The sequence below is a fragment of the Anser anser genome, assembly GCF_964211835.1.
Source record: "Anser anser genome assembly, chromosome: 1".
NCBI lineage: Eukaryota > Metazoa > Chordata > Aves > Anseriformes > Anatidae > Anser > Anser anser.
The window spans coordinates 85,771,524-85,795,517 of record NC_139720.1 but is presented as its reverse complement, the minus strand read 5'-3'; the positions used below and the strand labels follow the sequence as shown (position 1 = coordinate 85,795,517).

General features: G+C 36.4%; 1 protein-coding gene and 1 long non-coding RNA gene across 5 annotated transcripts in view; both read right to left on the bottom strand.

Annotated features, from left to right (window-relative positions):
* CADM2 (cell adhesion molecule 2) overlaps nucleotides 1-23,994 on the bottom strand; it is a 660,501-nt gene that overhangs the window by 339,284 nt on the left and 297,223 nt on the right. Inside the window, exon 1 of one of the 4 annotated variants that reach the window (XM_083836585.1) lies at nucleotides 750-981. The exons of the other annotated variants lie outside the window; for them this stretch is intronic. The gene's annotated coding sequence lies outside the window, so the exon portion shown is untranslated. Of the gene's footprint in view, nucleotides 1-749; nucleotides 982-23,994 lie in introns of those variants that run through there. 4 annotated transcript variants of the gene reach the window in all.
* The window catches only part of LOC310900144, a 226,596-nt gene continuing 203,606 nt past the window's right edge, over nucleotides 1,005-23,994 (bottom strand). Inside the window, exons 6-7 of the long non-coding RNA XR_014584856.1 lie at nucleotides 19,330-19,387; nucleotides 1,005-8,744 (exon numbers count right to left, since the gene is read on the bottom strand). This is a non-coding gene — a long non-coding RNA (uncharacterized lncRNA). The remainder of the gene's footprint in view (nucleotides 8,745-19,329; nucleotides 19,388-23,994) is intronic.

Here is a 23,994-nt window from a genome sequence, read left to right as displayed (position 1 = left end):
CTTTCATATATTGATAAATTGCAAAAACTGCAGTGTAAAACTCATAGACAATGAACTGGCGGAGATAACCTTGACCTACAAGCAACAACTGCTAGCAACTGGAACAATATCTCACATGCTTCCAAAAGCAAGTAAGCCTCTTTCTCCTCTATCTTTTTAACAATTCCAGTTGTCTGTATAAGTATATTAAACAAATGAGTACTATAGGAGTTCTACCCCCCACCCACCCACTAAATGATTAATTAATCTCTATAAAGCTTTCTGCTGTGTATTTTCTTAGAGTGCTGGCCTCCTCGGTATGCATTTGCCCTAAAGTAGAGCCATAGGTTAAACCAGCTTCGTATCGGCTAAACGCCTCAGACTGAACCAAATATCCGTAAGGTGAGAACGATGAATGCTTCGAGCCCAATGGAAAGCAATGACATAAACATTTCATTACACACAAAGAATACATTTAGGTGTTAGGATAGATGTCAGCAACCATGAATCCATACCATCTATGACTAAGCCAGGCAATATTTTTATTTTAATAGCATTACACAGATGTTCTGAGAAACACTGCTCATATCTAACAGTCATTTAACAAATTTAAAATTAGACACAAAAGTATTTTAAAATTTGTTTTAGCTTTGTTTATACAGATTTTGTTACTGTTGTTCTGAATCTAGTCACATCTTGAATAAATGCAGTGAAACAGATTTATGAAAACAATGCACAGCATAACTCACTTCTGCTCATTGGGTACTCACTGTAGGGATAAACTGAAGCCATCTGTTTGTTACTATTCCTGCTATCATGAGGCCACATACATATTTTACTGTTTTCTATGTGCAAAATTATCTGACACACCGCAGCACCGTTTTCTGCTTAGTGGAAGATGAGGCGAGCAGGCACTGAAATCCTCTGTTACAGCAGGGCATGTCTGAGATCAGCATCAGAGTACCGTGAGCATGGCAGTGTAGTCAGTGCCCTAGCTGGCATCTGCAATGAAAAGACCCCTCATTTTTCAACAGTGTCTTAATCTTCACAAATGTAATTACAGCATTCTTCAGTAATGGTAAATACAAATTACACTCTGTTCTGCAAGACAAAGGTAAGCTCTTTTTTTGTGTTTCAACACAAACAAGAACAACAGAAACAAAAAAGATTGTAATAAGAAGATATTTATCCCAGCCTAAATATTAGCATTATGTAACACTTTTTAAAGTACCTGCACAGAAATTGTATGTTCCTCAGCTCAGCATCCTAACAATCATCTTATGAAACTACATTGGAGACAAGAAATGTTTTTTGTTTCTTTTCTTTTTTCTTTTTTTTTTTCTTTTTTAACAATACTGTTTCATGGCTATGGAATATCAGCCTTAAGTCTCAATGAAATCTTGACTGCGACTTGCAAATGTGTGTTAAAGACAAGTAATAAATTGCATTCTAGTTACTAGCTTAATTGTTTGAGTAGTTCACCTCATATGGTGTTCACCTCAACCCTGGCTGCACGTACAGACTGGGCGATGAGACGCTGGAGAACAGCCTAGAAGAGAGGGATCTGGGGGTCGTGGTAGACAGCAAGTTGAATATGAGCCAGCAGTGTGCCCTGGCAGCCAGGAGGGCCAACCGTGTCCTGGGGTGCATCAAGCACGGCATCGCTAGTAGGTCAAGGGAGGTGATTGTCCCGCTCTACTCTGCGCTGGTGCAGCCTCACCTCGAGTACTGTGTGCAGTTCTGGGCACCACAGTATAAAAAGGACATGAAACTGTTGGAGAGTGTACAGAGGAGGGCTACGAAGATGGTGAAAGGCCTGGAGGGGAAGACGTACGAGGAACGGCTGAGGTCACTGGGCCTGTTCAGCCTGGAGAAGAGGAGGCTGAGGGGAGACCTCATCACAGTCTACAACTTCCTCGTAAGGGGGTGTCGAGAGGCAGGAGACCTTTTCTCCATTAACACCAGTAACAGTACCCGCGGGAACGGGGTTAAGCTGAGGCAGGGGAAATTTAGGCTTGACATCAGGAGGGGGTTCTTCACAGAGAGGGTGGTTGCACACTGGAACAGGCTCCCCAGGGAAGTGGTCACTGCACCAAGCCTGCCTGAATTTAAGAAGAGATTGGACTGTGCACTTAGTCACATGGTCTAAACTTTTGGGTAGACCTGTGCGGTGTCAAGAGTTGGACTTGATGATCCTTAAGGGTCCCTTCCAACTCAGGATATTCTATGATTCTATGATTCTATAATAAATTGCATTATAGTTACTAGCTTAATTGTTTGAGTAGTTCACCTCATATTTTCTTGGTTAATTACTGACTTCTGTGTTGTGTAATTGAAACTATGGTTAAAAAAAAATAAAAAAGGGTCCAGGGTGTCTAAAATTGCAATGTTAGAAATCAGAGGCCTTTTGTATTCAATTAAGCTTTGTCAAAGCAGCCTGTTGCTTGACAGTTTTTTTGGGGTGGCAACACAAATTCACAATCATAGACCAGCTAGCAAGCAAGAAACTTCTAAATTTGAAACTTAGGAGTGTCACGTTTCCTTCCAGAATTATTTAAATGGAGATTTGCCACAGTTTCCAGTCTATAAACTAAATCCCAAGAAGTCCTACCTAATCCTCTTTTTTTATTATTATTTTTTAGCTAGCAAAACAAATTTCAGTCTTGGTAATGTGGTTACAATCTATTTGTATATATTATTTATCACAACAAATAGAATTTATAACAAAGCACAGAGCAATAAAAATACATTTCACACTAGTTTTTTATATATCTATTCTTGTTGAGACAGGAAGTCACTTATCCTGCCTTGCAGAACATTTACTCCTTTTTCCTATTCAGATCCAACAGGATTTAAGGATGTACAACATTTCATAGGGCAGGACCTGAAAGCATCCCAAGAAAAAAAAAACTATCTTAACCAGCTTCACAGGCCCAGCAGGGCTCTTCTTCTGGAATGATTTTATCTGTTATTTTTAGAACTGGTAATTAATCATTTTCACATACTCACTTCTAAAAACTGCCAAAAAAAAATGACAAACGTATGAAATATACTGTTAAATATATGTATTTAACAGAGAGAGGAGAGAGGGATAGGATCTCTTCCCATTCTTTTCTAATCATGTAAAAAGTGGGATTGTTTTGTACGGAGGACATCATTTCTTCTTGTTCACCAGTTCAAGCCATCAGAATTATATAGACCTTACTTGGCCATGGTAATTTCTTCCTTCTCCACACTTTAAATGCCTTGCAAGTTTTGTAGAAAGTAAATATATTGGCAAGGAAAGTGGTGCTTTAAAACACACACACACAGAAACACAGGGACACACAAATCCCACTCTATCTGGGGGTTTGGCTGTATTTGATCTGAACCACCCACTGCGCACCTCCTGTTTCAAACCTTTGGTATAGGCAGTAGTTAATTCACTCTGTTGTGCACAGTTTTAGACAATAGACTATTTGAATTTGGTACTTGTATTTGGTTTTGTATTCAGTTCTCTAAACCCACAGCACTGAATACATTTGATTTGTCTTTATTTTCATTTTACTAAGCAACAGGTGTTTAGTAGGCACAGGCCGTCTCACAGAGGGGAAGGGGAGGACAGTCAAATTAGTTGTAGCTCCCTTGTTGAAGTGAACAACAGAAGACAAGAACTAAGCTAAAAAATGGAGAAAAATCAAAGTGAAAACTCTAGTGTAACCTCAGCAAACCAGCAGGTGATTAATTGCTTAAAAAGAACGAGAAGGTGAGAGACAACAGGTTTATACTAGACTTTCCCAGCATGGCACAGAATTCTGAAGAACACCTTGATCAAATCCCTCGTGTCGGGAAGGCCAGCGTTACAAGGGAAAGTGTTAATGTCAGAGCAGGTGCAAAAGGAATACACAATTCCTACTCTTTCAAAATGTATTTTGTTGCAGCAGACGCATGCTGTTGTATCTGCGTTCTGCAAAAACAACCACATCACAGCCTGAAAGGCCTGAGGCCTGACCCTTGCACCCCGGTTTGCTACAGGGGAGGCTGCTGCGAGAGGGTTGAATGAGGAAGGAGGGCAGGAAACAGGATCTGTCCGTAAGTACGCAACAGGCTGCTGTTTGGCTACATGTCCTGGAAAACCATGCTGTGCATGCGTTCATTTATGAAAGGTTAAGAACCGAAATCTAGAAATGACACATTTCCAGCCAGTAATTCATCAATTGCTGAACTGTTCATATGAAAGGGACTCAATACACACTATTCAAATTGTGCTGTATTTAAATTTCTTCAGAATTTGAAATAGAAATTTGCTTCTTTCGATGAAAACCTGTTTGGCTAAGGCAACTTTTCATTCCCACCTTTCTCCTTTATTTGCTTATCACATTAAAACTACTCTTTTTTACAAAGAAAGCCAAAAAACAAAGCATAAAAGATACTTACAAAATATTTTATATAACAAGCTCCTTTTGAGAAATGAGAATATTAAAATTTCAAAAGTACAGTCACAGCAAGTGGTAGGCAAGCAATGATGATAAATCAAATCCTATTTCTTGCCATGCTGTGAAAAGACGGCTGGCTTTTAATCATCCTGATGTGCCATATGTAAATTCCATCAAAGAAGAAGTTTGGTAAATGTTATATTTCATAACCACAGGGAAGGAAGCTATTTATAAACATCAATTAAATGATATAATATAGTCTAAAGCCATTAATAACAAAGCTATTAATCTAGGTAGACATTACTCATATTGGATAGTCTTTCTTTTTTTGTATTTTTGAACGCATATTTAGCTAAGAAAATATTACATGTTTTTACTCAAGGTCACAGTAATCTGTCTATGTGCAGTTTCCATAGTATCAGTAATTAAATTGTTCCAGAAAATAAAAAATAATAATCCAAAGCACTCTTACCTAGAATCATTTTCTTAAAGAAAAAAAAAAAAAGAGAGAGAGAGAGAAGAAAAAAAAAGTGTCTCAGCACCTAAGATTTATATGTAGTCAGAAATCTCTAAAGGAATACTAAAGGAATAAAGAACAAAACATTTGTTACAGATGCACAATATATATCTACCTATGTATATATGAAGCTTAAATGCTAATTCATGGCATGCTTTGCTCGTCTCAGGAAACATTTGGAGATGGAATTGTCGTCAACAGGGCACAGTAGTGAGGATTAATACTATAAGAAATCTATTTGCAAGCTCCCAAAGCAGTGAAGAGCCAATCATAATACTACTACTATTATACTGCAATTGTACATCACTTGCATTAGAAGAAAGTAAACACATTTAAAACCATTAAAAATTGTTATGTTTCACAATATTTCTAGGGAGTTTGTAGTCATCTTTGTCATAAGTAATATAAGTACAGCTTTGGCACAGCATAGTTTATCCACCCAATCTCAAATGATTATGGCAAACTGAGAACAGATCTTTAGGCCCTAAATACTAGACTAGCACTTAAAAACTTCCTTCTTTCATGGAAAAGAAGCTAAATGCAACAAATTTCAAGCAGACGCTCTGTGGCAAAGCATGAGGGATGGCTAATGACAGCTGGGAGAAGCCTTCTTGTAGTAATGGGACTGACAGGCCAGAGGGAATGGGGAAGGACCCAGCGCTTTACTTTTCTGTGTAATCGAGGCATGAAGGAATTTATTTATTCTCATCAGACATCAGGTTTTAGAAATAAAATTACTAAAAGCCTACTGGAAATCACACCAAACCAAAACAAAAAGAAGCTTTCAAGATATTTTGTACTTCCTTTGTATCGTTATTTTTTTCCCCATCTGCAAGAAAGGCAAATCTAGTTCTCAGTCTGAGCAAAATTTACAGAAGCATTTGCTTTCTGTAACACAGGAATAAACGCTTTCAGCTACATATTTGAAGCCAAAGATTTTATTCTAACGAGTTTTGTGAAGGGCGAAAAAAATTATTTCCATATTTTCGGCACACTCAGCAATGTCTGTGCATAAACTGAGACCTGTCATATCTGCCTTGTGATTAGGAGAAATTTAATGCTTCACCTCTTTGTAATGTTTGTTGTTTTGTTATAACTGGTGTGTAGATTGAATGGCAGGTGACATTTCGTCAGATTTAAATAAGGTAAGAAATTAATCAAATTAACATATTCCCTTTCTAAAGTATAATGAGTCATTTGCATATAAAATACAATAGTCTGTAAACACAAAATTAACTCCAAATAACAAAGGACATCATGAACTGCATTTCTTATATTTTATAACACACATGTATACACAGCTTTTAAAGCACTGAAACCCTGGCTAATTTATATAGCAGTTTGGACTCAGGAAGTGAGAAATATGCTTCCCCAGTACGGATAAACGCATATAAGACACCACACTGCAAGATTTTATAGGGGATCCACGGAGCTGCTTCTCATCAGCTGCAAAGGCAACCTCTGATCTGTCCTTCTAGAAGTGGGAAATCGACTTATGATGCCTAAATTATATTCCAAGGATAAGCTCCAGGTCTGGTTCTGAAAAAGGAGTTAGGCAGATCCTTATGCACACATGGAATGCCATGGAGATCAGTGAAACCTGCAGGATGGTACAGGATCTTTTGGCCTCTTTGCAGAGTGAGACACCTTACTAAAAATGTAAGGCAACCATAATGTTGCCTTTGTTTCTGTTCCATACAGAAACAAAGAGAGAGAAAATTAACAAATCTACCAAGATTGATAAAAATAAATCACAATATACTGCTTATGCTTATTCATGCTTATGTATGAAAAATACAGAAGGAAAGTACCACTTAAAAAATAAAGAGATTAAACAAATTAAAGGAGTTTCAAGGCTAGAGGCTATTTCTATGTAACACTGTTGTTAGTGTATGCAATGATCAGTGAAACAAAATAAGCTGATTTGGTTAGTCAACAATTGTAAATCTATTTGCCTAAAATTAATTTGTTGTATAACTAGATTCAGTCACTGTTAAGTTGTACCTGGTCTTCCTGCCTACAAAAGAAAGGACAGTCTTTTATTTATGAACTGAAAAGAGCTAGAACTTATAAAAGAGATAGAACTTATAAAAGATGCAAAATAAAGCTGGAGGACAGGAATAGTGGAAACATATGATAAAAATCTGCACAAATACAGCAAATTTTAGCCAGTTACACCTGAGCTAGTGTTAACTGCACAGGTTTGGCTTTGCACAGAGGATTTAAGATTTATCTGTATTTTGGTTCACAAAGCAGCAGACTCTAAATAATGCAGCAGACTCTAAAATTAACCAATCAAGTCTATAATCTACATGGTCGTAATCTACCACTGCACACACTCACAGTCCAGTGGAGACGCAAACCACTTAGACACAATCCCCTACGCCATCCCACCACTTGTGACTGTCCAGAAAATGGCTACACATTGTTGGAAAGACATCTGGATTCCAGGCTTGTTTCTCAATGCCACCATGAGTGCAAAGAGTGACAGATCCTCTCTCAGGAATAGCTGCACGAATGGGACCAAAATCAATCTCCAATACAACACCACTTTTTCAGGGTACTTTATGGGTGTATGTATAAGCATAGACATATGCATGCACAAACACACATGCATGAGATTATTCAACAGTTAAAATAAACCTTGAAAACAGTACCTGTTAATATGAGAGTATACTTCATTTATACTTCACACTTCATTTGTAGAAATTACAGCCTCTGTCAACATCTGCCTCTAGGTTTACATACAAACTCACTATTGCCTTCAAGCTGCATTTTATGTAGTGCCTGTTATTTTGGCCTTCTCTTCTACAGCAAAGCTCAATTTCTTTTTGGGTTTCTTTTCAGTGAGGGATGACTGGTTCCAGCTTCATGGAGTTAGAAGGACTGTTTATTCTTTGTCTTTGCCTACCTTCATCCTACTCCTACAAGTAATCACAACTTTTCATAGTGCTTGCTCTCACAGAGTTGTCCCTGAAGACTTCAAATTCTTCTTTCATTTTTAAGCATCACTATTACACTCACTCCCTTATGAAAGAAAAAGTATTTCTTATTATGGTTTTAATTCCTATAAGAGATATGCAGCAACTCAAGTGGATCACTATTAATCCTAACAAAAAAGACATTTGGTGAAAAGAAGTGAGTGTAGAGTAAGGACAGGGTGAGAAAAATAGTTTACTTGTCAGCACAGCAGGGAAAGAAGCTACAACTCTATTAAACACTCAGTAGAGGTATTTAAATTAAAATACCCCTCTGAGTGAAATTCTGCACTAATGTATGTTACCTTAGACTTCCCCTGCCTCCCTTCTCTCATCTTACCAAGGAACCCTGGGAAACATTTTAACATGCTGCAGTATAGTCAATAATCCATCCCATGACTGATTGACTCATATCAGGACTGAAGCAGACCCTGTGGGTCTGCAGAATGCAGCAAAGGGAATGATGAGGCACTGGATCTGAGCTTGATAGGCAGATGAGGTAAAAGGCTGCAGACAGGGCAAGGTAGGTAATAGGCTCTGCCTCTGCCACCTCTTCCTTGTGAGGATTCTCAAACCAAAATATTGTTAGAGTTCTTCTCCATTAATTAAATGAGAGCTGAGGGGATATACAGCCTGTCAAGGTCTGAACAGTTCAACCTCCAACACTTTCTTCAGTGGAAAACCCTCCCTGAGAAAATGAAGTAAACACCATCATTAAGCACGCTCACGTTTTTCTCTTCCCTCCTTTCCCAAGGTAACAGGCATGCACTCTCTGCAGACAGAGGGTGCTTGTAAGTACCACCGGTTCTGGATACTTCAGTAAGTAGTGTAGAGTGACAATGAAAACCAAAGAACCTGCAAGAACAAATAACATTCATTTCCATTAGAGGACTTTTCACTAGAGGAGTCACTTTGCTTTACTCACCAGAGATGCTAAATTTTGCTATTACAAAGTCACATCATTTTTCCAAAGAACAAAGTTGCTGCTTAAGTTATATGCACCCATGTTCCTTTGATTACTCACTTTCAGTTTGCTTTTTTCATTAGCACCTGGTGCCAGCCTTAACACAGAAATAAATGGCTTAATGGGTGAAAGCTGGATGTTATATAAAGAGAAAGCATTCAGAAGTGCCACAAAAGTTCTTGAATTTACACGCACATTTCCGAGCAGGACTGAGTCTCCAGCTTCTTGTACAATGCCAGTTTTTCATGTTCAGGTCAGTATTAGTAAAAGGAGAAACACAGTCTGACCAACGGCATACAGATGAGCAAGCGTCCATGCAGTTCTGCACATGCACGCAGACATGTATGTACATACCTCATAACTGACGAAAAAAATTGTCAGTAAAAGGAGCAAAGTATGAAACTTCTTTTCTTTGTAACCCTAAAGTTCTACCGCCAAAGCTAGGACATGCAATGCATTAAATACTCTGCTTCTGAGTAATCAATTTCTTCAGTATTTCCGGAAGTGGTAGGGTGTTCTGTAAGTCACAGACGTAAAGGAACATCAGCAACAAAAGGCCAGGAATCCAGAATGCGAAGACAGCTGACCTCTGTTAAAGTCAAACCAAGCTATTTACTCAAACAAACAAACAAAACAACAACAACAACAAATATTAGTCGTCTGAAGTCTTCACTAAGTCTAATCCTCCTTCAAATAACGAACAAATGACTCCAGTGAAACGTCTGACTGAAGCAAAAACAATGTTTCTATGAATGCAAGATATTTCTATAATTATATTGAGGACACATCATCTTTTCTATTATTTTAAAGAAAAACAACGAATTAAGGGAATTTAGTGAACTTTCATTTTTTCTCTTTTTAATCAAGCTTTATCCTTGGACAAAATGCTTGGCCACAGGCTCTTTGCTAGCAGGTACTCAATGACAAGTCCCAGTAAACTAGGATCTATAAACTAATTTATTCTGAATTTCATACCTGCAAACAAGAGTGATCTAAGCCCTGTATATTTCTCAGAATCTCTGCTGTTTTCATTTCAATTTATACTTACCTTGCAGTTGCCCACTGTTTTAATAATTCACAATTTATAGGTGATAATTTATTGAGATAATGATCTCAACTGAGAAACAGCACAAGATGCACAGATAGTTTCCCAGCAAATCACTGCAGCTTTATGGGTCTCTAGCACGTAACTATCTCACTATTAATTGAAAAAAATCAAACAAAGGAGCAACAGAAAAATCCCTAGTATACTTCATTTTCAGAAGATAAGGAGCTGTATTTTTGTGTAGTGAACCTGAAGTTCATAATGTTCAACATAATTTTACATGAGGTTTATACAACAGCAATATAGAACTGAGCATACAGCAGAACAAGTTCTGCATCCATTCTTTACAGGTACCATTTGAAAACAAGTTGCTTTGTTAGAACTGTTTGGCCATACCCGGTGCTACCACCCATTCTGTGGCTTCACTTAAGCTGTGTCAATTAACGCTAAATGGGATATTGGCCTTCTGCACTGTTTATAGTATGCACTTTAGGCAGAAACAACATTCAAAAAAAAAACCTGACAGGAATTTTTGTAAAAATATAGAAGTGTAGCAATTGTACAATGAATAGAGCTCATGATTTTATATTGAATTAAGAGTACTTGCAAAAGTACCAAAATTGTCACTTAATTCAATACACTAATTAGACTAGGATTTTTTTTCTCTCTGAAGCTTTTAAATGAAAAGGCTTATTAACATTTTATGCGGCACCCTAAGGGACAACAGCTAGGTGGACTAATGTAAGTGTGTATGACAGAGCAAATTATCATATTGTCATGTGTATATCTGCATCCTGGATAAACTATAACTCTTAAAACAGAGCCTTTTTCTTTGGATAGACTTGCATACTCAGGTCTCCCACTGTTCCCAGAGGCTCACTCCCTTTTCTAAAACAGTTGCAAAAAAAGAAAAGAAATGGGAAATTTGGGGTCTCTGAGGAAAAGTTGAATAGTATATGCCACAGGGAGTGGAACAGTCTTGGGACACTGGGTGTCAGAGAAACTAGTTCACAAAGCAGTCAGACACATGGACAAGAGCTGCTGGAGAGCTGTTTTCCTAAGGTGACGGTGGATCTGGCAACAACCTTAATTTCTAATGGGAAATAATGTGACTGTTGAGGATGGATGTGCAAGCTATGGTGTGATGGGCGAGTGAGAGATTCCAAAGCAGACTTCCCTGACCACTACTGCATCAAACGCAGAGGACAGAAGATGTCACATATATAGACTTCATTAGTAATGCTAATGCTTAATACAACATGCTGTTTTTCGGCATTCTGCATTTCAAATAAAATCAGATATTATACTACAACGTCCTTCCGAATTCTGCATGCACAAAAAGACAATTTGTATTTATTCACCTTCTCTAAGTTTGGTTATTTTTCATTGCTGATTCTTCTTACAGTTAAGTCTGAAAGTCATGGCACTTTGCCAAAAAGCATATTACACCTAAATCCATTTAGATGCATGTTCTATCTAAATAGAACACCTGAGGTATTTTGGTGTGCTTTCTTTACATAGATTATTGTTATTTGGATTCCATGCATGCCTGTGCAAACATGCTTAGAAGTAAGAGAATACAAAGACGGGGCAAAACAAAGGCTTTACACATGGGGACTAATACAGATCTAATAGATCACTCAGGAGAAGACAGATCATAAATGCAATTGTGTTTACTGTGAACAGTTTTCAGCCTCTGACAGTTTGCATCATTATTAAAATTTTACTTCCCTAAATTGAATTACAGGAAAAAAAATGACATAGGAAGATGGATTAAAAGATGAAAGAGGCAAACATCTTATGGATTCCTGTGAGAACAGTGAGGACCACATAAGAAAAAAGGAAGAAATAAAATCATATAAGCTGTGTCTAAAACAGAAAATATTAATGCTGTAGAGTTATATAAAAAGATAAAAGTTATATATATACATATTAGGCAATGACTGTTATGTGAGGTTTTACTATGTGGCCATAAAAACTAAAACACAGACCAACTTGGAATAGATAGTACTGTTTCTCTAAAAATGCTCCCTCATCATTTCTAGTGATTCCAGAAGTCTGCTGTAAAAATGTAAACTTAAATTATTGGTGGCTGAATTTAAAGTGCGGCAGCTCAAAACCAGACTGCTTTATCTGCCACAGACAACCTATGGGAGAATAAGGAGAGAAGGAGACAGGATGATATCTTGCATTGACTCACCGAAGCTCATAAGGCAAAGGTTTCAACCCCGTATCCTAGCTGCCAGACCCCAGTTCAGGCAAGCTCTTTACTACATATCTCAGTCCATTCCGTGAGCATCAAATGTGTTGAGCCTAAACACAGGCTCAAAAATTCCATGACTCAAGGACTTACTCTAATGAGATTGTACATCTCAGTATATGGTGAAATGAATTGTAGCAGCACAGCCCACATGAAGATTACAAAACACAACAGGAGAAACCTCGAAGAGTTTTCCCTCACAAGCTTGATGTTGCCACTGTGATGGAGTGAAAGGTAATTAGACTGATTAACTGAAAATCATTGAAGAACTTTCATTCACTCCTTTGTCAGTGCTGCCTGCTGCACAGTGCCATTATCATCCAGTCTTGCCAATACTAATAAAGAATACATAATGAAGAAAGGGGAATAGAGGATGAAACTATTTTGCCTTTTTTTGCACTATAATATGGAACTTTTGCTGCTAATTATCAAGGCACATTTTCCCTTTTTTTCTTCTAAGGAATAGTTAGTATCCAGCTAGTATTTCATTTTGTGTGGGGACTGAACTCTGCTTTGAAGAATTATTTTGGAAGAGAAATGAACAGTACTTTGAAAAAGAGTTTTCAGTAGCGAGAATTCTTCTGGCTCTTAGAGAAGGAGACAAGAGAAGAAAAAATGTGATAAAAATTTCCTTTTACTATTACGCATGGTGATATAGCAATGAACTAACTCATCACATTTTCTTCTAATAGTACAAAGACTACTAGTGGGTTTTTCTGCAGCATGATATATTTGGTCAGTAAGTAAAATTAGTTAACAGAAATGGCAAAATATTCTACAAGAAAAGCTCTGGATATGTGTACTTACATACTGATGTATAAAATAAGTTATGGGCTAGGACTCCTACAGAGTTTAATTCACTTATTTGTTTGCTGCTCATTCTACTCTCCAACTCATCTTCCACAGGAATAGCAATAATTGTCAGGAAAAATGTCCTTAGAAAATACTGCTAAAATATTTACATTTGCTCTGTTCAACCACGAATTACATTTATTGATCTAGCAGTGAAATAATGATAGGAACCTCGCAAAACTTTGTATTCTCTAAATGGCTATGATCAACACTTTCTGCTTCCAAGAGTAAGCAATTAAGGACTTACAAAAAAAAATAAAATATTTTGAAGGAGCTGGTCTTAACCATGTATTTATTTATATTTAGGCAAAAATTTAAGCCTCATTCATTCTGAAGAGACATAAGCTCAGTTAAAAAAAAAAAAACAAACCCATTCATTAAGTCCTCCTGTGCTGCAAGTTGCATACAAAAGCAATCAAAACATTTGGCGGCAATGTGAAGAAGCCTAAGATGATGACAGATTAGCATTAACTGATTATAGAATAACTACAAAAATGAAAATTACAAAATATTCTCTAAACTAGAATCTTCTTTTAACCTACAGACTCATAGCAAACACTTATTACGGGATTCCTAACAAAGTTCTAACATCTGTACTTCTACCTAATGCTAAGCATTAGGCAATGACTAAGTAAGAGGTCAGAAGGACAATAAATGTCATTGTCTACAGAAGCCCTTCCAGTTTTTAATATATCTGTATGTGGACAGACAAATCTGAACTTTTTTCTTCCACAACTTCAGAAGTCCTTTGTAGAAGAAAATAAAGCATTCCACAGGAATAATTTCTCATTGCTAAGGTATGGGGAATTCAGGGATCGTGATATTTAGAATGGCCTTAATACCCATGGAAATAAGTGAATTATTTTATTGACTTAGATTGAGGGCGTCGACATGGTTGACTTTAAGGGAACATCTACACAGCTAACTCAATATGTAGTGTTAATGTGATTACACCTTCTCAAATTAGCTTTAACCAGTAGCAAAACGTACTGGCAGATTTTAATGTGGGCTAGCAACCACCATAACATGTACCCAGACTACCTATTTGGCTCTATTTGGCTTGCACAGTTTCATCTGAAATCCAAGTCTTCATTACCAGAAGTGTATTAACAGTGAACAAAGGCCAGCCTGCTCTTTAATGTAGTAAGTGTGCTATAACATGCTACATCACTGTTATGTTCTACACTGAATTTTCTCAGATCAAGTACATATTAAAAAAAAAAAAAAAAAAGTATTTCTTATGACTGGGTGACAGCAATGGAATTTTTGAATAGCTAAATCAAGGGGAACAAAAAGAGCACTGATGAAAAGTTGAATGACTCAGCTGATGAAAAGTGTGTTCCACCAGAACTTGTTTTTTGGTTTGAAACCCAATGATCTGAAAAGAAATATATTTGCATTTATTTTTTAATTCATTAATATCAGTTTAATTTTAAAGGTTTCTTATTAAATAATCTATCTAAAAATAATTGTCATTTGATTGATATGAAAACAGTTTTGATTTAGCTTTCTAGGTTTATTTCTACCAAAATTGTATGATTTGCGAAGTAATATATTTTCTTTAATTATTATCACAACAGCAAAGTAATTTTGCTGGTTTTTCTATTGAATAGTTTGATTACTGTGTAAAAGAACTTTGCTTCAGCCTGCTATTGATTCATGTGTACATGCATTAAGATTTCATGGTCTGTCCTTCTATGAGATAGTGATGTGTCCCATATCAAGGTCAGTGCAATACCACATTGTATTTGGAGGAATTCGGAAGGAGGATTTTGAGTTACTTTGCCAGTAATCAAAGGGAATAGGTAAATCATTTCAAATTGCCACCTGTCACAGCACATAAACCTACTGTATAAGTAACTGTACAACATGAGAATTCTGTGAAAAATATTTTTTCATTTTCATGTTCTAATAATTTTAATTACGTCAGAACTGCAGAAGATTTCTACACAACATAAGGGAAGGAGTAATTATTTATGAAATCCACATGATTACTAAATATATTTTTGAAGGATATAATCTTTTTTTTTCACTGTATCGGTATCTTAGAAAGTTTGGAACTTTGTTCTCCCCATTTTAATTTTTCATCTGTTGCAGGCAAGTCGAGTTTGGAGATCTTTTTAAGATATATGAACAAAGACTACAACAACATTAAATTCTGAAAAATAAAGCACAACAAAAAAAGCTTGCCAAAAATAAGTTTTCCACATAATATTTCATTCGATTCCACATGCATATTTAATGCAAATGTATGCTTTAACAACTTGACTTTATATTAGTGTTTCTGCACAACTCCCTCCTGGTTCATGTAATTAGACAGTTCACAAGGAAAATAAAATCAGTATGCTTTTAACCTGATAAATCTACTTACAGTCCTAAATTTCATTTAATCCCTGCGCTGGCAAGAAATCTCATAGTGTGAAGGCATTTTATTTTCCTGGTAAAGTCGAGTCTTCTGTTCAATTACTTTCTCCTAGAATCGGGATGCTCAGGTAAAAGGAGGGATTATCCATTATCCCTACCCATTTTTATCACAAAAAGACCATACTTCCATTCACAATAAGTACTGAGACAAAAATCCAATTTGCTCTTATGTAACCTCACATAAAAAAAAGCTGCTTATGATGTCATTGGTGTACATGAAAATGATATGAAACACCAAAAATCTCTGCAATTCGTATAGTAATTTAGAGCATACCCCATTGTCACAACATAAAACCGAATGAAAATTGCTGTGGAAATTATGGCTAATGGATGGCCCTTATCACAAATTATGCATAGTAGTTTTGGTAACTTATGTAACTTTATATAGCACTATACTGCATTAATATATTCTTGATTAGCTCTATTTTCTCACAATGTCAGCAACCTCTATTAATCCTAGGAGACCCAAAGAAATACGACACTTGAATTTCATAACTTCTCTCTGAATATAGGTATGGTAGACCATTATGGTAGACCTAGGCCTGAGAACCTGGACTTCATTACTTAAAATGCATAGATACTTGACAAAGAAGCAGAATCATCACAGAAACTCTTACCTGAAGTCTGGACTGAGCTCTCACAGTTAACAAAATTATGGAATTTTCCACTTCTCTACAGAAGCCCCAGAAAGAAAATTCTCACAACAGGTATTGAAACCATAATGACTTGAGGCCTCAGGGTGAAGGTAGAAACAAGAAAAAGAACTGCTACATTGCCTTATATAACTTCCTGTGCTCTCTTTGTATACAACATAAACATGATGAGTTATTAACGCTAAACTAATAAAAGCCCATTTGGTTCATTAACTTGGTTCATTTTGGTTCATTTAATGTTCTTTCAGTTACTCAAAAAAAAATAACACCAAAGTAACTTCAGATCGCATACTGGTTAAACAGCCAGCACTGTGCAAGCAAACACCTACAGCCATCCATTCTTTGTTGTTGTTGTTGTTTGTGTTTGAGGAATTTTAACTGCATTCACCAGATGCTGACATTATGGAAGATTCTCTTGATTGTTGTAGGTTTGTAATAGAAACCAGGATTTGCACACAAGCTAATAGGATGTCATTACGTGAAAGAAGGAAATGGTACATATAGGTGGACTTATTAATACCAAGCAAAATGGAATGCCTGGTGTGTAAACAGACTTTAGAGCATTGTATTGTAGAATATTCTGGTTTTAATATTCCTGTTAGAGAAAACATCATTTTCACCTAAAACTCTAATTTGACTACACAAATACTTTATATTATTTTATTACTACTCTATTCATCTCAATTACCATCATGCACTTATATAAAGCATGAAAAAACAATTGTCTTATAATTATCTTCATCTTGACCCTTTGCCAGTATGCTACACATACAAAGTCAATTAAGTTACAGTTTTATCACTAGACATTTTTCTCATTACAAGTCTTCATGTGGTGTGACAGGTAAAAAAAGAGTGACAAACTTAGGCACTAATCTTATAGCTCTGACAAGAACTGTACTGTCCATTCAGTTTCATTAATTGACCAGGATGAAAAGGATTGAAAAGGATGGCTACTGACAGCAGGAAGAGCTGGAACCAAGGGAAAAAAAAAAAAAAGACAAACAAACCCAAAAAAAAAAAAAAACCACAACCACTACAAATTGCCCTACAGTCAGAAGATGTCTGTATGCCAATTCCTGGAATAATTCAGAAAATGGTCAAAATGCCATTGTTACAAAAGTTAATACTGTTCTGTGTTCTGCACAATTTACAGATATCAATTTGACCAGAGATATACAATTCATACTTTTGAAACCTGCACTGCAACTCTACTACCATTCGTCTGCTACAGGTAACATGATCCAAGATTATAACAAATAGCATATTACATTTAAAGTAAGAGCATCTGCTGGAAGTACATCACAGAACAACAGATGTTGCTATATCAAATAACTATCAATCTTATGCTGATCTAATGTCACTGACAAGGAAATCAAAATGCAGCTGGACAAGGAAAGAGAAACCCATCCCAATTTTATTCATGAAAGAACTCTGGGTGGTTTCTACTTTAGCTATGTAATCTTGAAATCACTGGACAGCTCACCAAAACATACCTTTAGAAAGTCATTTAGATTCATTACAGCATTCTGTCTAGCGGTAAAGGATTTATGCTGTTACTTGCCTTCGTGTAGCTGTAGGATATTATGTTTCCCAGTATCCAACAGCTTAGATACTAGCAACAAATATGGAATCTCAATTGCTGAAATATGAAGTCAACACTATCAAGAACACACCAGCACTGCCATTCTTTTTAAAGTCACATTTTTAAGATTGGATACAGTCAGCGAAAAAAAGACTTTCCAGAAATACTCTGTTTTCAGGATGTTATACATTACTCTTACTGGAAAACTACTATACCAAAGACTGCAAACCTATGAAAAACAGGTATCAATTTTAATTAAACTTTCCAGTAAAATCTTAGAAAGCTGTGATAGACATTCTAACACTGAGTCTTGGCTGAAACCACTGCTGTCTGCATAATTACACAGAACTCATTGCACCTTAATTCAATAATCAGGTTCATAAACAAAGTCCAAACTGTCTATTCAAAATACAATACTTTTACAGGAGTCATAGCCATAAATATTGACTAAAAGGAAAATAACTTGTTTTTAAAATTTTGTCCATATTCAATATCAATTTAAACTGAAAGAAAAAAATAAAAGCTAGATGAGGAACTGTTTTAGCACAGAAAACATTGTTTCATCTAAATACTAAAACCATAGCAGAAAAATTTATTAACTAAGAAACCAAGAATGAATTGTGTACTTTTTTTGTTTAAAAAGAAAAAAAGTTATATGTGTTAGTTTATACAGCAATGTTCTTTGTTTTTCTGTTCCTGTTTCAAAATGTTATGTAACTCGCAGCATGAGACCTTTTTTAGAGCACTTTACTGAAGTATTAAAAATGTTTGGAGTGAGTAAGACTGATGTAAAAAGCACTTTTGCTTGGTCCCACAGATATTTTACATTAAGTATAAGATATCCAAATCCAAATTTTCTCCTAAAACTAGTATTCATGTTTGCTAAAAAATAAATAAATAAATAAATAAATAAATAAATAAAAATTCTAATAGATTAACAGTAATTTTGGCAATTTTATTTTGTAATCACTATAACCATTAGCAAATTCATATTGTAGTAAACTAAACTTTAGAGAAGAATGAGTTCTTCTTTTCTGAACCAGCACCAATCAAAGGAATAATTTCCCTCCTGGCAAAAAACCAACAAACAGAAAAACAAACTTGGTTCTTCAAGCCAGGACGTCCTAATAAGTATCACTGAAATTTAAAAAATGGATTTCAGAAAGATTTATTGCAAGCGGCGCCATCTTCAGCTTTTAACAAAATGCTGGCCTGCATATACTACTAAAAGCAGAAATGGCTTTGTCTCTTTCCGGAACATTGTGGTACTTCAGAATCTTCTCTGATTTAGTCCAACTCCCTACTTTTTCACTATCCCATCAAACTATCTTTTTTTTTTTTCTTGTTTTTAAAATCACTTTACAAAGTGACCATGCTGTTACCTTATTTTAACTTTCCAAATGTACAAACACACAGAACACATCCAGTATTGTAACAACATGAACAGTTTTAACAGATGAAAGTAAAATATAACTAAAACAACTGTAGCACAGAACATAATTCTATCTATTAGATTTTCAACATTTGCTATGAGTAGAGATAGTTATTTTTCCTTTGGAAATCAAATCTGTTACTGATTCAGACATTTTTCATATGCAAGAGAACCTGATGTCCACATACATGCACACACAATTATAGTCCCACTATAGGCTTCAGATACCTGAAATCTGTTACCTTGATGTAGTCTGATTATAGTGAGAAACCTGGCATTTTCTTACCTAGAACATAAAAAGAATTTTTTAGATTAATTTGTAGCATAATTCATATTATATATTTTGCAAAATAAAAATGAAAAAAACATGCAATCAACAAGTTAGGTAGACTATTCAGTCATAAAATGTTCCTTAATATTAACACAACCTGAGAGCATCTTCATGACAGCATTGTCTACCACAGTCCTGTCATTTCCTGTCCTTGGATGACTATAAACTGAACCTTGCAGTCAGCCTAGCTCAAAAGCTAAGCCTTGAAACAAAAATCCAAGATCCATGTTTGTTTATCTCTTGGTATGAATCAAGTTGTTAACTTTTAAACTTTGTACAGTGTGCATATAACACCATTCGTACAAATGGGCATGCATATACATTTTCTATGAAAGTAAAAACTCAAAGGCAAGTTTTATAGTCCAAACTCTACAATTTTTTTTTGTCTCATGATTCCACACAAACGCTTCCATGCCATTTTGTCTTCTGATTTCTCTTCCAATAGATAGCCAACAACGACAAACATACCACGAGGTTTTGCCAGCAACACAGCAAGCCCCCCCCACCTGCTTACGTTCCAGGCCCCAGGTCCCCATCGCCATCCTGCTGCGTCTCACCCTACTGACCGCTAATGGCCACACCATTGGCCTGGGGCGATGGCTGCCATGTGCTAGCCTCACAGTGCAGCCCTGCTACAAGCCCAACGCTGAGGCCCAATGGCCGCCGCCCTGCTGTCAGGCCGTGCCAGGGCAATCACGGCCTCTGCCTGCCCCACCCCATGCAGGGCAAGGGCTTCTGTGCCACTAACGGCTCCTCTGTCAACAACAGCAGCGATTTCACGGGTCAAAACTTGTTCCCGACACGTTGTGAGGTGGTCAGAGATTTATTTTAGGAAACCAACCGTTCAACAAAGAGAGCGGAAGGATGGGTTCCACTGCTCATCATTTTTGGATTTAAACACTGGCCTTAGGTTTCAAAATGAAGGGCTTGGTTACAGAGGTAATACTGGATTTAGGTCACATGTGAAGCATGACAGAAGGCACCCAGGCCTCTAGGCCTCACTCTGCTTCTTCAGTCCCAGCATGGTCACCAAAATACAAAGAGACGGTGGGCAGGGAACGATGGTGGCCAGGGCCATGCTTTCACACCACAGTTCCTCCAGGGGCAAACCTATCTCAAGAGTTCTTTCAATGCCAGTAGTTATGCACACACTTCTTTCTCCACACAAAGAGCGCAGTTGCCCCATGCTCTGTTTACACAGCCACATGGCGACCCAAAACTGCTTGGTGGCATTCTCCACTCAAAGCTTCAATCACTTAAAGCTATTTTCCGCTTTCATCCCAAACTGGATCATTTAGACCTGGGTTAGTATCTGGTAACAGCAATGCTTGAAATGGCACAACAGAGAGCATGAGAACTCTCAGCAGCAAAAGCAAAGCAGTGTTGTTGGCAAAGGAATCGTCACTGGAACCCAGCATTTACTTTAACCTAATTGTGTTTATCCATTAGGTGATCTAAATGATTCTCTCAGTGAACTGCTGTGGGACAGGAAAGCTCACTTCTCTCCAGTTGTTGAAACCTGTGGACCAGAAGGTCTGTAAAACTGCTTCTTTTCCTGCTCCTTCTGTCAAGTTCATGATTTTTAGTAACCACAAGAGGACTAAGTATTATCTCCCAAGCTACGTAGGAACTAGGCTAGGATTTTTTATTTATTTATTTATTTTCAAAGGTGTTCCTGTTTATTTTTCCTCAATACTCATGACCAAGATATCAGGGATGAGCAATAGTCTTTGGGGTGGGTAAGAAAAAGGAAAAGAAAACTTTTCCACTGGTAACTGATTTGTAGTGTTGTTTCTGTAATTTTATTCTAGAGGAAAGCTATTTGCTTTCATCCACATAACTTCCAATAAGGGCTTCACTACACTGGAAGAATTCTAGGCTATTCTAGCAAGAATACCAGCTGTGATAATTAAATCATGATCATTTTTAAAAAAAATGAGTTGAATGAGATGCTATTTAGGTTTTATGAACAACAAAATATTTAGATTTCAAAATATCAGCGTATTTTATTTAAAGGTTGCTAAATACCTTGAAGAGGGAAGGAAAACAAAGTGCTGCAATTTGAAAATATATCAATATATATATATGTATAAAAAAAAATATTATTTCCTAACTAAAATAAATTCAGCAAAATGACAATGACTGCAAGATGGTCATTGCTAGACTATACAAATACAATCTTTTGTCATCACACTCAGCTACCCCGCATCACCATAAGTCCTTACATTTATTATCTGACAAGTCCACTAGTGCTCACTAGGATCAAAATTTTTTCTTTGTTCAACCCAAACAAACTTTCCTGAATTTGTAAAAATCCTGGCATGGTAATTCTTTTCTGAATACTTGACTTTATTGTCAGTTAATCATCAAGAGACAAAGAAAATTGCCATGTGCATCCCATACAGTCCTTCTGAAATATAATTGCAGAAACATCCATACTCCATCAAGCTTTCCAATGCACCAGCGCCCTTCCAACAGCATCAAAACCTCTGTGGCAATAGCCCCACCACTGGCGCATCAACACTGTCTATCAGACTATTATATTACCGAGCAGTAGCTGCCCATGCTAAAGTCACCCCCGTCTTTATCAGGGGTATCAAAGGGAACCTCGGTGTTGGACTTCCACCGGGACCAAGCAAAGCAAGTTCTGAGAAAGAAAGACTGCCCTGCTATTACAAGTGTCATCACAATTCAATATATCTTCCTTGTTCAAACAGTAGTAATATAATTTGTCTGAGATGCATAACGTAGCGGCTTCAGAGAAATACTCTCTGATGCATCGTTCCACCCTTCCTTTTCTACTTTTCCTATCAATGCAGAATTAAAAATGTATTTGCCTTAAGATTTATGTGTATTATTCTGTTTTTATTGATGACTACACCACAACCATCAGTACCGGGTCTTTCATATTACATGACAGAAATTTAAAAATGATGCTTGCAAAAGAGAAACAAATTCTGAGACAATATATGGGGATGTATTACTTAGATCTGAAATACTAAAACACCTGCAGTTTTTATTAGCTAGGAAACATTTTACAGAAAGAAAAAATATAATGCATAGGATAGAGTATTATACCCTGTAATTTCAACACAGAAACTGAACATCAGATGTTGGTGAGTACAAGCAATATAGATGTAGGAATTAAGTAAGGAAAGTGCTTGCATGTGGGATAGCAAAGAGGCATTGACATGCTCTGGTTTGATATAGTCAAAGGGAGCAATAAAAACTAGAGAATGAATTCTGCATGATGTAGTCAGAAGAAGAAAGGAAACAGCAAGAGAAAAGAGCATCACTGCAGATTTCCAAAAAAAAAAAAAAAGGTTTAGAGTTCATTTTCACATGATTTAAACAGATACCAGCTGCGATACATTGGAGGTGCATCATATAGTAAAAACATACCAATGTTTGAGGTGACCTCAGTGAGGCTTTCAGTGTTTTGTTTTTGTTTTTGTTTGTTTGTTTTTTAGTCAGTTCTGAGAGTTCACAATGTTTACAGAGAGAGGTTTTCTTTTTTATTATTATTATTTTATTTTTTTTTTAAAGGCAGCAGTAAACTGTACTATGGATAAGAGAGTCTGAAAAAAAATATAGGACAAAGAATGGTGAATCATTTCACAAGACTATCCCTTTACCCTCTTTTGAAAAATGTTTGCAATACAGAACTTGCCCATGTCTTTTGGATGGACATAGGCCCATTCAGGAGAAAAGGAAATAAAAAAGAAACACCCTTTCCTTAGTTTTCCTTATTCTACAGTAGAAATTAACACTAGGTTAAGAGTTTGAGTTAAGATCTGCTATCCAGGAATAAGTTGAGTTCAATAAATGTCAATCAATTAGCAATCAAAAGCAGTGCATAGCACAGTATAAGTTAGTGATCGTGAATAAACAGAAACATTCTTCTTAAAATCCAGTTGGAAAAATCCGTTAGAAAATACTCCACAGCAATTAAACAAAATGGCACTTTTAGGCTGTGATTACTATTGATGAGTCAAACTACTATAAATTACAAGCTACTGAAAATTACTGCCCCTTCAGACAGATGCCTTATTTAGGATCTTAAAACTGGTCATTTTATATATTCAATGTTAGCAACCTCCTTCTTAATTTCTTAATATAGATTAATCCTCTGAGTTCAAATTCAGAAGACAAAAAGTAAATATTTACATCTTCACCCCAGTTATGCAGACTGCATAGATATCAGCCATACTCACAGTTCTCAGGCTAGTCAGGCCTCCTTTCATCACATGAAGCCTCCCTGAGCTCGACTTTGGGTTGACTTTGAAGTTTATGAGCTGAAAAGCAGCTAAATTAAGCAGAACAAAACAAGCAAATGACAGCTAAGGAAGCATTAGACCCGAGTCTATCCATTCAATTAATTTGCAGTTTTACCCACTCTTCTGTTTAACTGCTCTGTCAAAATTTCAACAGAAGTACCATATGACCGAATCTATGCTATGCACAATAACAAGCTAAATATCTGAAATACAGACAAAATAGATACTTCTGCACAACAAGACACAGTAAAAAAATCCCACTCAAACTCTCTACCATTTTAGTTA